This window comes from Stigmatopora argus, chromosome 8 (assembly GCF_051989625.1).
Source record: "Stigmatopora argus isolate UIUO_Sarg chromosome 8, RoL_Sarg_1.0, whole genome shotgun sequence".
NCBI classification, from domain to species: Eukaryota; Metazoa; Chordata; class Actinopteri; order Syngnathiformes; family Syngnathidae; genus Stigmatopora; species Stigmatopora argus.
The window spans coordinates 140,001-152,500 of NC_135394.1; the positions used below are offsets into that span (position 1 = coordinate 140,001).

General features: G+C 43.2%; 11 non-coding genes and 3 pseudogenes across 11 annotated transcripts in view; all 14 read left to right on the forward strand.

Annotated features, from left to right (window-relative positions):
• Positions 1-151: 151 nt before the first annotated feature.
• On the forward strand, positions 152-270 carry LOC144080703 (5S ribosomal RNA; annotated as a pseudogene).
• A 316-nt stretch (positions 271-586) lies between these two features.
• On the forward strand, positions 587-705 carry LOC144080044 (5S ribosomal RNA). Its single transcript, XR_013302086.1, has one exon. It is a non-coding gene; the product is annotated as a 5S ribosomal RNA (ribosomal RNA).
• A 316-nt stretch (positions 706-1,021) lies between these two features.
• On the forward strand, positions 1,022-1,140 carry LOC144080387 (5S ribosomal RNA). The gene has a single exon (XR_013302418.1). It is a non-coding gene; the product is annotated as a 5S ribosomal RNA (ribosomal RNA).
• A 316-nt stretch (positions 1,141-1,456) lies between these two features.
• Positions 1,457-1,575, forward strand: LOC144080401 (5S ribosomal RNA). Its single transcript, XR_013302432.1, has one exon. It is a non-coding gene; the product is annotated as a 5S ribosomal RNA (ribosomal RNA).
• A 316-nt stretch (positions 1,576-1,891) lies between these two features.
• Positions 1,892-2,010, forward strand: LOC144081027 (5S ribosomal RNA). The gene has a single exon (XR_013302863.1). It is a non-coding gene; the product is annotated as a 5S ribosomal RNA (ribosomal RNA).
• A 316-nt stretch (positions 2,011-2,326) lies between these two features.
• On the forward strand, positions 2,327-2,445 carry LOC144080637 (5S ribosomal RNA; annotated as a pseudogene).
• A 6,997-nt stretch (positions 2,446-9,442) lies between these two features.
• Positions 9,443-9,561, forward strand: LOC144080426 (5S ribosomal RNA). Its single transcript, XR_013302457.1, has one exon. It is a non-coding gene; the product is annotated as a 5S ribosomal RNA (ribosomal RNA).
• A 316-nt stretch (positions 9,562-9,877) lies between these two features.
• LOC144081028 (5S ribosomal RNA) lies at positions 9,878-9,996 on the forward strand. Its single transcript, XR_013302864.1, has one exon. It is a non-coding gene; the product is annotated as a 5S ribosomal RNA (ribosomal RNA).
• A 316-nt stretch (positions 9,997-10,312) lies between these two features.
• LOC144080638 (5S ribosomal RNA) lies at positions 10,313-10,431 on the forward strand (annotated as a pseudogene).
• A 316-nt stretch (positions 10,432-10,747) lies between these two features.
• On the forward strand, positions 10,748-10,866 carry LOC144080427 (5S ribosomal RNA). The gene has a single exon (XR_013302458.1). It is a non-coding gene; the product is annotated as a 5S ribosomal RNA (ribosomal RNA).
• Positions 10,867-11,182: 316 nt separating this feature from the next.
• LOC144080420 (5S ribosomal RNA) lies at positions 11,183-11,301 on the forward strand. Its single transcript, XR_013302451.1, has one exon. It is a non-coding gene; the product is annotated as a 5S ribosomal RNA (ribosomal RNA).
• A 316-nt stretch (positions 11,302-11,617) lies between these two features.
• Positions 11,618-11,736, forward strand: LOC144080563 (5S ribosomal RNA). The gene has a single exon (XR_013302586.1). It is a non-coding gene; the product is annotated as a 5S ribosomal RNA (ribosomal RNA).
• A 316-nt stretch (positions 11,737-12,052) lies between these two features.
• On the forward strand, positions 12,053-12,171 carry LOC144079610 (5S ribosomal RNA). Its single transcript, XR_013301668.1, has one exon. It is a non-coding gene; the product is annotated as a 5S ribosomal RNA (ribosomal RNA).
• A 316-nt stretch (positions 12,172-12,487) lies between these two features.
• Positions 12,488-12,500, forward strand: part of LOC144079622 (5S ribosomal RNA) — a 119-nt gene continuing 106 nt past the window's right edge. The window contains exon 1 of the ribosomal RNA XR_013301679.1: positions 12,488-12,500. This exon is cut by the window's right edge and continues 106 nt beyond it. This is a non-coding gene — a ribosomal RNA (5S ribosomal RNA).

The following is a 12,500-nucleotide window of genomic DNA, read 5'->3' on the forward strand; positions in this document are numbered from 1 at the left end:
AAGCGGCAACAAAGTCGACTCCTTTAACGAAGGGTTCTCCAAATAGGACCCCTCACCCTCCACACCCGATCCAAATATCCAAATACACGATCCACATGCAAGACTATGGACTGTTCGGATTTCCAAAGGGGATTTGTTCAGCGACAATGTTGCTCACGGCCATACTACCCTTAAAACGCCTTATCTCGTCTGATCTCGGAAGCTAAGCAGGGTTGGGCCTGGTTAGTACCTGGATGGGAGACCGCTTAGGAATACCAGGGGCTGTAAGCATCTTGTCAAAACCATTTTCGACATTTCATGGATGTTCATCTCCTTTTGACCTCCTAAATCATGAAAGACTTCCCTCCTCTGCACATCTCACAACATTTTATTGAAGCTCTCCTTCTGATAATCTTCATTCCAGTAGTTGTAGAAGTAATAAAGCAGAAGAAGAGCAAGCGGCAACAAAGTTGACTCCTTTAACGAAGGGTTCTCCAAAGAGGACCACTCACCCTCCACACCGGATCCAAATATCCAAATACACGATCCACATGCAAGACTATGGACCGTTCGGATTTCCAAAGGGGATTTGTTCAGCGACAATGTTGCTCATGGCCATACTACCCTGAAAACGCCCGATCTCGTCTGATCTCGGAAGCTAAGCAGGGTTGTGCCTGGTTAGTACCTGGATGGGAGACCGCTTGGGAATACCAGGTGCTGTAAGCATCTTGTCAAAACCATTTTCGACATTTCATGGATGTTCATCTCCTTTTGACCTCCTAAATCATGAAAGACTTCCCTCCTCTGCACATCTCACAACATTTTATTGAAGCTCTCCTTCTGATAATCTTCATTCCCGTAGTTGTAGAAGTAATAAAGCAAAAGAAGAGCAAGCGGCAACAAAGTTGACTCCTTTAATGAAGGGTTCTCCAAAGAGGACCCCTCACCCTCCACACCCGATCCAAATATCCAAATACACGATCCACATGCAAGACTATGGACCGTTCGGATTTCCAAAGGGGATTTGTTCAGCGACAATGTTGCTCACGGCCATTCTACCCTGAAAATGCCCGATCTCGTCTGATCTCGGAAGCTAAGCAGGGTTGGGCCTGGTTAGTACCTGGATGGGAGACCGCTTGGGAATACCAGGTTCTGTAAGCATCTTGTCAAAACCATTTTCGACATTTCATGGATGTTCATCTCCTTTTGACCTCCTAAATCATGAAAGACTTCCCTCCTCTGCACATCTCACAACATTTTATTGAAGCTCTCCTTCTGATAATCTTCATTCCCTTAGTTGTAGAAGTAATAAAGCAAAAGAAGAGCAAGCGGCAACAAAGTCGACTCCTTTAACGAAGGGTTCTCCAAAGAGGACCCCTCACCCTCCACACCCGATCCAAATATCCAAATACACGATCCACATGCAAGACTATGGACCGTTCGGATTTCCAAAGGGGATTTGTTCAGCGACAATGTTGCTCACGGCCATACTACCCTGAAAACGCCCGATCTCGTCTGATCTCGTAAGCTAAGCAGGGTTGGGCCTGGTTAGTACCTGGATGGGAGACCGCTTGGGAATACCAGGTGCTGGAAGCATCTTGTCAAAACCATTTTCGACATTTCATGGATGTTCATCTCCTTTTGACCTCCTAAATCATGAAAGACTTCCCTCCTCTGCACATCTCACAACATTTTATTGAAGCTCTCCTTCTGATAATCTTCATTCCCGTAGTTGTAGAAGTAATAAAGCAAAAGAAGAGCAAGTGGCAACAAAGTCGACTCCTTTAACGAAGGGTTCTCCAAAGAGGACCCCTCACCCTCCACACCCGATCCAAATATCCAAATACACGATCCACATGCAAGACTTTGGACCGTTCGGATTTCCAAAGGGGATTTGTTCAGCGACAATGTTGCTCACGGCCATACTACCCTGAAAACGCCTGATCTCGTCTGATCTCGGAAGCTAAGCAGGGTTGGGCCTGGTTAGTACCTGGATGGGAGACCGCTTGGGAATACCAGGTGCTGTAAGCATCTTGTCAAAACCATTTTCGACATTTCATGGATGTTCATCTCCTTTTGACCTCCTAAATCATGAAAGACTTCCCTCCTCTGCACATCTCACAACATTTTATTGAAGCTCTCCTTCTGATAATCTTCATTCCCGTAGTTGTAGAAGTAATAAAGCAAAAGAAGAGCAAGCGGCAACAAAGTCGACTCCTTTAACGAAGGGTTCTCCAAAGAGGACCACTCACCCTCCACACCGGATCCAAATATCCAAATACACGATCCACATGCAAGACTATGGACCGTTCGGATTTCCAAAGGGGATTTGTTCAGTGACAATGTTGCTCACGGCCATACTACTCTGAAAACGCCCGATCTCGTCTGATCTTGGAAGCTAAGCAGGGTTGGCCCTGGTTAGTACCTGGATGGCAGACCGCTTGGGAATACCAGGTGCTGTAAGCATCGTGTCAAAACCATTTTTGACATTTCATGGATGTTCATCTCCTTTTGACCTCCTAAATCATGAAAGACTTCCCTCCTCTGCACATCTCACAACATTTTATTGAAGCTCTCCTTTGTTGGAATAATGATTCAAACCTTTTAAATCATTATTAGTAATATTTAATTAAAAAAGGAAAAACATCTTTCAACAAACTCTGCCTACAACTTGCAAGGAAAATGCGCTGTGACGTCGTCTTAGCCCCCAGTGCATTCTGAATTGCAGTAACTGAATCATTGTATTTAATCGCGACACTCGAAAAACATGGTTATGTAATCAGTACAATAACACCCTCGCTGGTTAGAAAACAACAGTGTGAGGAATGCTTTCAAGGTAAACAAAGCAAAGCCGTATTTTCAAACAATAATGCGATTATCGCCATCTTCTGCTGGAGTCCCGTCAAAACAGTCCCGTTGTGTTCTGCCGAAAAGCGTGTGTGAAAACAATGTGTCCTCGAGCTGTGGGGCCTTGAGGAGACGATGTGGAGGAAAAGTGTCCGTGGTTCATGAATTGGTTTATAGCCTTATTACTTATTGAAAAATGCTTACAACACTTATAGAATATTCCATAATAATTCTAACATTCCCTCCTTTTACTATATGTTTGTTATTCATTTTATGACAAATTCAAGAGAGAGGGATATCACCGTTGGCTGTTTTAATTTTACCCGCTTAGGCTCTACTCGTTCGGCAGGTCTGAAAATCAGAAAATAAGATCATTTTCGTCCAATCCATCCTCGTAATTACCATGCTCCTGGAATTCACTGTTAGTGTCAGCACTTCAGTAGGAGATATAATTCATGCGATTTGGAATTTGTAGGGGCAATCGCAGTGGTTATAAGTCGGCTCATCAAAGATCTTAAGCAGGGAATAATACAACACCCACATAATGTCAAAATCGTAGCAAAAAGGGCTACCACAAATTAGGCCAAATCATTATTAGTGAGGCCACAAATCTGTCAGCGGACATTATTCTACTCCAGGATGCTTTTTCATCTTGCGGTTTAGGGTCTGCAGGCCATCGTTGGCCCTGGTGTGGGACCCAGTGGGGGGCGTGTTGTTGAGTGCAACATTTTCAAACGTTGCATACGCCCCCTGCTCCTTCAAGAAGCATTTCAACCGCTGCACGATCCTGGAACGCCGTCAGACTAGTGGCTGCCAGTTGTTCCTTTATCGCCACAAATCCCTGTTCAGTATAATTTCCAAGTTTTTGGACATTGTAATGCAGGTAATTTATCCAATCAACATTTTTGTTTGGAGTAATTAAAAGAAAAATATACTCCCAACCTGCTGCGATCTGATTAGCCAACTTATACTCATCATCAATGTATGTCGGATCACCCTCTCTCCATGCGACGCCGTCGCGAGGGGCCCGCCATCATACCGGATTTCTGTGCAGCCAATTGTATCTCCTCTACTGTAGATGGAAAAACAGACACTGGTAATAGCAGTGAGACCAAGGCACAAAGTCCTGCTGTCATTTTGACAGGAGTCGTATAATTTGTTTTGACCCCACCACCACCATAGGTCAGAACGTGGAATCAGGGGTGTAGTCTGTTTTAGGACGTGGGCACACCACGTCACATTTATCGCTCCCAGTGCCGGTCCGTGCCCTGTGAGGACTAAGCAGGTAAAATGATTAAACGCGACATGTGTTGAAAAGTTAGGCTTGTCCTTTGCTGCCGTTGTAACTGGGTAGACATTATTCCATTTCATACATTTTGGGCTTACATCTTTTGTCAATATCAATTCTTTGAAAAACGATACAGTATGTACAGATATTACAGTCCGGCAAAATTCGATTCAATGAGCCTTTATGCCACAATAATTGGTATAAATTATTGTAATAAATATTGGTATAATTCTAATTATAAATTATTTCCTCTTTTGTGTAACCCTTCTAAACAGAACTTGTAGTATGAGACCTTTATATAACACTAAAAATTTTGCATTATCTCCTTTACACAATCAGGGGTAATTTGCGCGGGTACTACTCTTAAGAGAGGTCGGCCCCCCCCATACATGTTATACAGGTTTGATACAGGTTTGATTTATAATAGCTGCATTTTCCATCAACAATATCCAATTATTTCTTACCGCCTCCCGTTTGGGAACTCCCCGTTGCAGAAATGAATTCTCTGGTCATCTCAGATTTTAATTTTACTATGGCGGATCCGGGTGTTTCCATCTCCGACGACCTTCTTACCCATGGACTTAGGAAAAACGTCAGACAAAGATTCACAAGTTAATTTGTCAGTCTGAATTATGATTTGTAATGCCCCACCGTATGGGTTAATTTTATCGAAGGCCTGATGGTTTTTTGCACACGTGTGTCATCCAAGCTTGCCAATCTAGACCAGTTTCTGCAACAAGGTTTCCCCAATCTGTTTTAGGATTATGTACCACACATATTCCATGTGTATCCCTTGAAATGGATACGTAGCTTTTGTAGCTTGACATAAGGGGGAATCGCCCGTGTTTTTGCCATATATCTGCATATAGATTGAATATATAACCTCCCCCTTTTTTGAGGCATGAAATTTACCATGACTCAAAATGGCAGCCCTCCCAGATAAGTCTTTTGTTTTTGTTTAGTCCCCCAGGTTCCCAAAATTTCCCATTGCAGAAATCAAAAAATTTCATTTGGCGAAATTCTTTTCTTTTTGTTTCTGTCCTACTCTGCCACCGCCGTCCTTGAAAGGCTTATCAGCGATTTCAGAAATATTCCACCTTGATATTAGAATATTGATATATCTTGGTGGCCAGCCAATTGAAACACAAAAGACAGACACTCATCCACGCTGGCACTCATAATCAAGGAATTTGCCTTGAGTGCTCCCCCAATCATCCACAATTTTGGTTTGTTGGAGTAAAACTGGAGTACCCAGAGAAAACCTACGAATTCTTGAGGACACCAGGAATACTCCACACTCCGGAAGGTCTGGATCCACTCCGCATTAGTAGATCCTCGAACCGCAAGATTGATGCCTGAAGAAACTAGATAATTAATGTATTAGTTTCACATGCCACATATCTGAAAATAGAAATTTGTTCAATTGCCACCGCCCCTTATCCCAGTCAGTTAGCATGTGGACTGCCCTGCGAGTGGCTGTGATTAACCATCTATTCGCCAATAATGCAATAACGGAAAAGTTGTGACACATTGAAACACACACACACACCCCCTTTTTGTATTTTAACCGTTTGTAAAAACTTTATCTCACCCCCTTTCAATGTTATCGAATTTTGCCCATTCTAATCAACCCATCTACTTAAAGCATTTCCCCAAGGTTGATATTTTATAATTTGGAGATGTTATTTTTAAAACATAGACATTATTTCATCACTTGTTTCACACCATGGAAGGCCCTACCTGAATTTAGATTTTTTTGTTTGTTTGTAGATATTCCCCTTTATCTAAGCTTGTTATTGCCCATCGTTATCACCGTAACATTCAGTTGTATTAACCCCATAATTGCAATGCAGTAAGTTTTGGCTAAATTCTTAATGTGTATGCCTCTAAAGCAATAGACAGTAATAACGTCCCAATAGTCATCAATATGACCTACCAAAGCATACGCCCCCTTCAGGTCAAACAAGGAAAGTCTTTTGTGCACCTAAAGACGCTCCATGTTTCTTCTAGGGAAACTATGCCTATCCTTAACCAATTATCTTATCTACCCCAGCCAGGTTCAATTTACCTAACAATTTGGACGAATGCCATGAAATTTCTCATTTCCGCATTGTTAATTTCATGTCTGATTTCTTTAACAACCAAATAACCCTTAATACCTAAGACATAAATTGCACCCCATATTATGTTTACTTAAGATAAGAGCCATTTCTTATAGCTCCCTGCTACCACAAGAAAAATCTACAATAATTAAATTAGTGAAATCCACCTTTTACTAGGCATTTCCTAATTACAATTTTCAATGCTTAATAAAGGACCCACAAATTGTAACCAATATGCCATAATATTGTAAAAAAAATCCATTCATTTTTCTTTAACCAGCCAATCTCCTATATTAAAGTAAAAAGAAAATAATAATAACAGTATTATTCCTAATTCCAAAGCTTTTCCCAAATCAATCTTTGCCAAACAGAATTTCTATCACCTCGAAAGACATTTCTGATTAAATCCCAAAAATAAATGCGAAGATAATCGCGGAACTCTGCATCCCTTGCAGACCATGTTTTGTTCTTATTCTGAAATGTTTAAACGGAAGCGCGCCCTTACCCGCTGACTGTGACCTTCACGCTCGCTGCAGAAGCAGCTTATCAATGTTGACATTCCTAAGTGCTCTCTTTTTATTTCTGCCCAATGCTTCCCCTCTTGTGCCTCCTGTGAGCAATTATTTTTTAGAGAAGACTAAATTACAATATGCTGCAAGCACAACTATATCATAGCAAAACCCATTTCTGCCCTCAAGTTTGCTTCAGCACCCCCAAGGCCAATTATTGTAATATTCAGCCGCATCAAAACAGAGCGCTCCCCCCGCAATCAAAGCATTATTCGGCAAGTTTAGAGTCTGACCAAAACGCAGTTTTGGCAACCCCGCTAAACATTTAATTTGCTGTTTTGTATTTCTGTTAACCAAAATATTCCCGCTAGCAGACGGGAACGAAACCAGGATAAGCCACAATAAGCCATTTCATTCCAGTACATCGACAGTACATTTAGTTACTATTAACAAGTATGCCTAGCAGCATCACACAAAAATTTTAATTGCATCCCATTCACGAACAGTGTGATTTCAGGTTTAATTGTATCAAGTGCCAATATCTCCGCTAAATTTAGTTCCACTTCCCTCTGCTCAAATCCATTTCTCGTTTTGAGCAGGCCCCCCGACTAGTCATGCCGATTTGCCTTCACTTTTAGAGGCCCTGTTATTTGGGCAATCGCGGGATATATGACCTATTTTCCCACAGATCCAACAGGCCCTGTTATTTGGGCAATCGCGGGATATATGTAATATATATAAGTATAATTTGAATGAGAATGCAACACACTTGAATGAGCATGCAACACATTTTTTAGCTGCTCCTGATAAATGCTGCCCACCGCGTGGTCTTCAGCGAGGCCGCTGTTGGCCTTAAAACAAGCCGTCATCCTTATTTGATATTCTGCAAAAGGCTCACCATCCCTCTGTTTAGCTCTGCTGATCACGGTATAATTAACTTTTGTTTTAAACTTCCCCGTAACCCGATCAATCAGTTCATGCACTCTCAAATTCAAATTACGCCCGTCATGACACAACGGGCCACCATCAGCTTTTGGATTCGAACATCCAAATTTAGTAGGAGCCTGCTCCTTGCCCACATTAGTATCAGCAACTTCGATCATGGGATATTGTTCAATAACACATCACTCATTGGCGGCGCCCCGGCCTGGGGAGATAGTGTTTTCTCCCCATGTCCCCCACGGGCCCTCCCGACCTGGTCATATTTGTCGGAGGGGGCCCTCCTTTTTACCAACAACATATTTCTTCCCCACCGGGCAAGTCTCCCCGTCCTCTTTTCTGTGGAATAACACAGCCTCTGTGTTTCCAGTCCCAACGTTATCAACTGATTTAACCCATGTATCATAAACCAATAATAGGTATCATTATATCCCTCCTGCTCCATTTTGTTAAGATTTCCCCCATGCTTAGCACGTATTTTATCCTGCAGTATCAATATCTTATGCATATTAAGCTGGCCAGCAAATCCATATTTATTTATCTATAAGTTTAGGTGTTTAACCCTTGTAGCGCTTTGATTTTCAACAATCCAATCTGTACACGGCAGACGCATCTTTGGATCGTCGTCAATAGCCGTTTTACTGTTTGCACCACCCATTTCTTGGAGTGGATTTGTGTGCCCCCGTAGTACCTTTTTTTTTTGTACACGGCAGACGTTTATAGACCACACCGTGTCTACCTGCTAGTGACTAGTATCCACAGGGTTTTTTAAAATCGCTAATCCCCAGGACGCGAGCCTTACTTCTCAAAATAAGGCCTTCGCGTGTGATGCCCTTCACGCACTCGGAACCCGTCAACAATATGCAGCCATCACACGCGGACTCGGCAGAAATGTCGAAAGATGCTTACCAAGAGGATAGTCGTCAACCGATTAGAAAACAGGCGCTGCTGAGAAATAGTCCGGCCTGGAAAAGGGATTCTCGCCGTGCACGGTCACCTCAGATATTAAACTGCAGCGTCTGGATTCCCTATCGATGTGTTGACCCCGGCTACTCGAAGGACCAAATGTTGGAATAATGATTCAAACCTTTTAAATCATTATTAGTAATATTTAATTAAAAAAGGAAAAACATCTTTCAACAAACTCTGCCTACAACTTGCAAGGAAAATGCGCTGTGACGTCGTCTTAGCCCCCAGTGCATTCTGAATTGCAGTAACTGAATCATTGTATTTAATCGCGACACTCGAAAAACATGGTTATGTAATCAGTACAATAACACCCTCGCTGGTTAGAAAACAACAGTGTGAGGAATGCTTTCAAGGTAAACAAAGCAAAGCCGTATTTTCAAACAATAATGCGATTATCGCCATCTTCTGCTGGAGTCCCGTCAAAACAGTCCCGTTGTGTTCTGCCGAAAAGCGTGTGTGAAAACAATGTGTCCTCGAGCTGTGGGGCCTTGAGGAGACGATGTGGAGGAAAAGTGTCCGTGGTTCATGAATTGGTTTATAGCCTTATTACTTATTGAAAAATGCTTACAACACTTATAGAATATTCCATAATAATTCTAACATCCTTCTGATAATCTTCATTCCCGTCGTTGTAGAAGTAATAAAGCAAAAGAAGAGCAAGCGGCAACAAAGTCGACTCCTTTAACGAAGGGTTCTCCAAAGAGGACCACTCACCCTCCACACCGGATCCAAATATCCAAATACACGATCCACATGCAAGACTATGGACCGTTCGGATTTCCAAAGGGGATTTGTTCAGCGACAAGGTTGCTCACGGCCATACTACTCTGAAAACGCCCGATCTCGTCTGATCTTGGAAGCTAAGCAGGGTTGGCCCTGGTTAGTACCTGGATGGGAGACCGCTTGGGAATACCAGGTGCTGTAAGCATCGTGTCAAAACCATTTTCGACATTTCATGGATGTTCATCTCCTTTTGACCTCCTAAATCATGAAAGACTTCCCTCCTCTGCACATCTCACAACATTTTATTGAAGCTCTCCTTCTGATAATCTTCATTCCCGTAGTTGTAGAAGTAATAAAGCAAAAGAAGAGCAAGTGGCAACAAAGTCGACTCCTTTAACGAAGGGTTCTCCAAAGAGGACCCCTCACCCTCCACACCCGATCCAAATATCCAAATACACGATCCACATGCAAGACTTTGGACCGTTCGGATTTCCAAAGGGGATTTGTTCAGCGACAATGTTGCTCACGGCCATACTACCCTGAAAACGCCTGATCTCGTCTGATCTCGGAAGCTAAGCAGGGTTGGGCCTGGTTAGTACCTGGATGGGAGACCGCTTGGGAATACCAGGTGCTGTAAGCATCTTGTCAAAACCATTTTCGACATTTCATGGATGTTCATCTCCTTTTGACCTCCTAAATCATGAAAGACTTCCCTCCTCTGCACATCTCACAACATTTTATTGAAGCTCTCCTTCTGATAATCTTCATTCCCGTAGTTGTAGAAGTAATAAAGCAAAAGAAGAGCAAGCGGCAACAAAGTCGACTCCTTTAACGAAGGGTTCTCCAAAGAGGACCACTCACCCTCCACACCGGATCCAAATATCCAAATACACGATCCACATGCAAGACTATGGACCGTTCGGATTTCCAAAGGGGATTTGTTCAGCGACAATGTTGCTCACGGCCATACTACTCTGAAAACGCCCGATCTCGTCTGATCTTGGAAGCTAAGCAGGGTTGGCCCTGGTTAGTACCTGGATGGCAGACCGCTTGGGAATACCAGGTGCTGTAAGCATCGTGTCAAAACCATTTTTGACATTTCATGGATGTTCATCTCCTTTTGACCTCCTAAATCATGAAAGACTTCCCTCCTCTGCACATCTCACAACATTTTATTGAAGCTCTCCTTCTGATAATCTTCATTCCCGTCGTTGTAGAAGTAATAAAGCAAAAGAAGAGCAAGCGGCAACAAAGTCGACTCCTTTAACGAAGGGTTCTCCAAAGAGGACCACTCACCCTCCACACCGGATCCAAATATCCAAAAACACGATCCACATGCAAGACTATGGACCGTTCGGATTTCCAAAGGGGATTTGTTCAGCGACAAGGTTGCTCACGGCCATACTACTCTGAAAACGCCCGATCTCGTCTGATCTTGGAAGCTAAGCAGGGTTGGCCCTGGTTAGTACCTGGATGGGAGACCGCTTGGGAATACCAGGTGCTGTAAGCATCGTGTCAAAACCATTTTCGACATTTCATGGATGTTCATCTCCTTTTGACCTCCTAAATCATGAAAGACTTCCCTCCTCTGCACATCTCACAACATTTTATTGAAGCTCTCATTCTGATAATCTTCATTCCAGTAGTTGTAGAAGTAATAAAGCAGAAGAAGAGCAAGCGGCAACAAAGTTGACTCCTTTAACGAAGGGTTCTCCAAAGAGGACCACTCACCCTCCACACCGGATCCAAATATCCAAATACACGATCCACATGCAAGACTATGGACCGTTCGGATTTCCAAAGGGGATTTGTTCAGCGACAATGTTGCTCATGGCCATACTACCCTGAAAACGCCCGATCTCGTCTGATCTCGGAAGCTAAGTAGGGTTGTGCCTGGTTAGTACCTGGATGGGAGACCGCTTGGGAATACCAGGTGCTGTAAGCATCTTGTCAAAACCATTTTCGACATTTCATGGATGTTCATCTCCTTTTGACCTCCTAAATCATGAAAGACTTCCCTCCTCTGCACATCTCACAACATTTTATTGAAGCTCTCCTTCTGATAATCTTCATTCCCGTAGTTGTAGAAGTAATAAAGCAAAAGAAGAGCAAGCGGCAACAAAGTTGACTCCTTTAATGAAGGGTTCTCCAAAGAGGACCCCTCACCCTCCACACCCGATCCAAATATCCAAATACACGATCCACATGCAAGACTATGGACCGTTCGGATTTCCAAAGGGGATTTGTTCAGCGACAATGTTGCTCACGGCCAATCTACCCTGAAAATGCCCGATCTCGTCTGATCTCGGAAGCTAAGCAGGGTTGGGCCTGGTTAGTACCTGGATGGGAGACCGCTTGGGAATACCAGGTTCTGTAAGCATCTTGTCAAAACCATTTTCGACATTTCATGGATGTTCATCTCCTTTTGACCTCCTAAATCATGAAAGACTTCCCTCCTCTGCACATCTCACAACATTTTATTGAAGCTCTCCTTCTGATAATCTTCATTCCCTTAGTTGTAGAAGTAATAAAGCAAAAGAAGAGCAAGCGGCAACAAAGTCGACTCCTTTAACGAAGGGTTCTCCAAAGAGGACCCCTCACCCTCCACACCCGATCCAAATATCCAAATACACGATCCACATGCAAGACTATGGACCGTTCGGATTTCCAAAGGGGATTTGTTCAGCGACAATGTTGCTCACGGCCATACTACCCTGAAAACGCCCGATCTCGTCTGATCTCGGAAGCTAAGCAGGGTTGGGCCTGGTTAGTACCTGGATGGGAGACCGCTTGGGAATACCAGGTGCTGTAAGCATCTTGTCAAAACCATTTTCGACATTTCATGGATGTTCATTTCCTTTTGACCTCCTAAATCATGAAAGACTTCCCTCCTCTGAACATCTCACAACATTTTTTTGAAGCTCTCCTTCTGATAATCTTCATTCCCGTAGTTGTAGAAGTAATAAAGCAAAAGAAGAGCAAGCGGCAACAAAGTCGACTCCTTTAACGAAGGGTTCTCCAAAGAGGACCCCTCACCCTCCACACCCGATCCAAACATCCAAATACACGATCCACATGCAAGACTACGGACCGTTCGGATTTCCAAAGGGGATTTGTTCAGCGACAATGTTGCTCACGGCCATA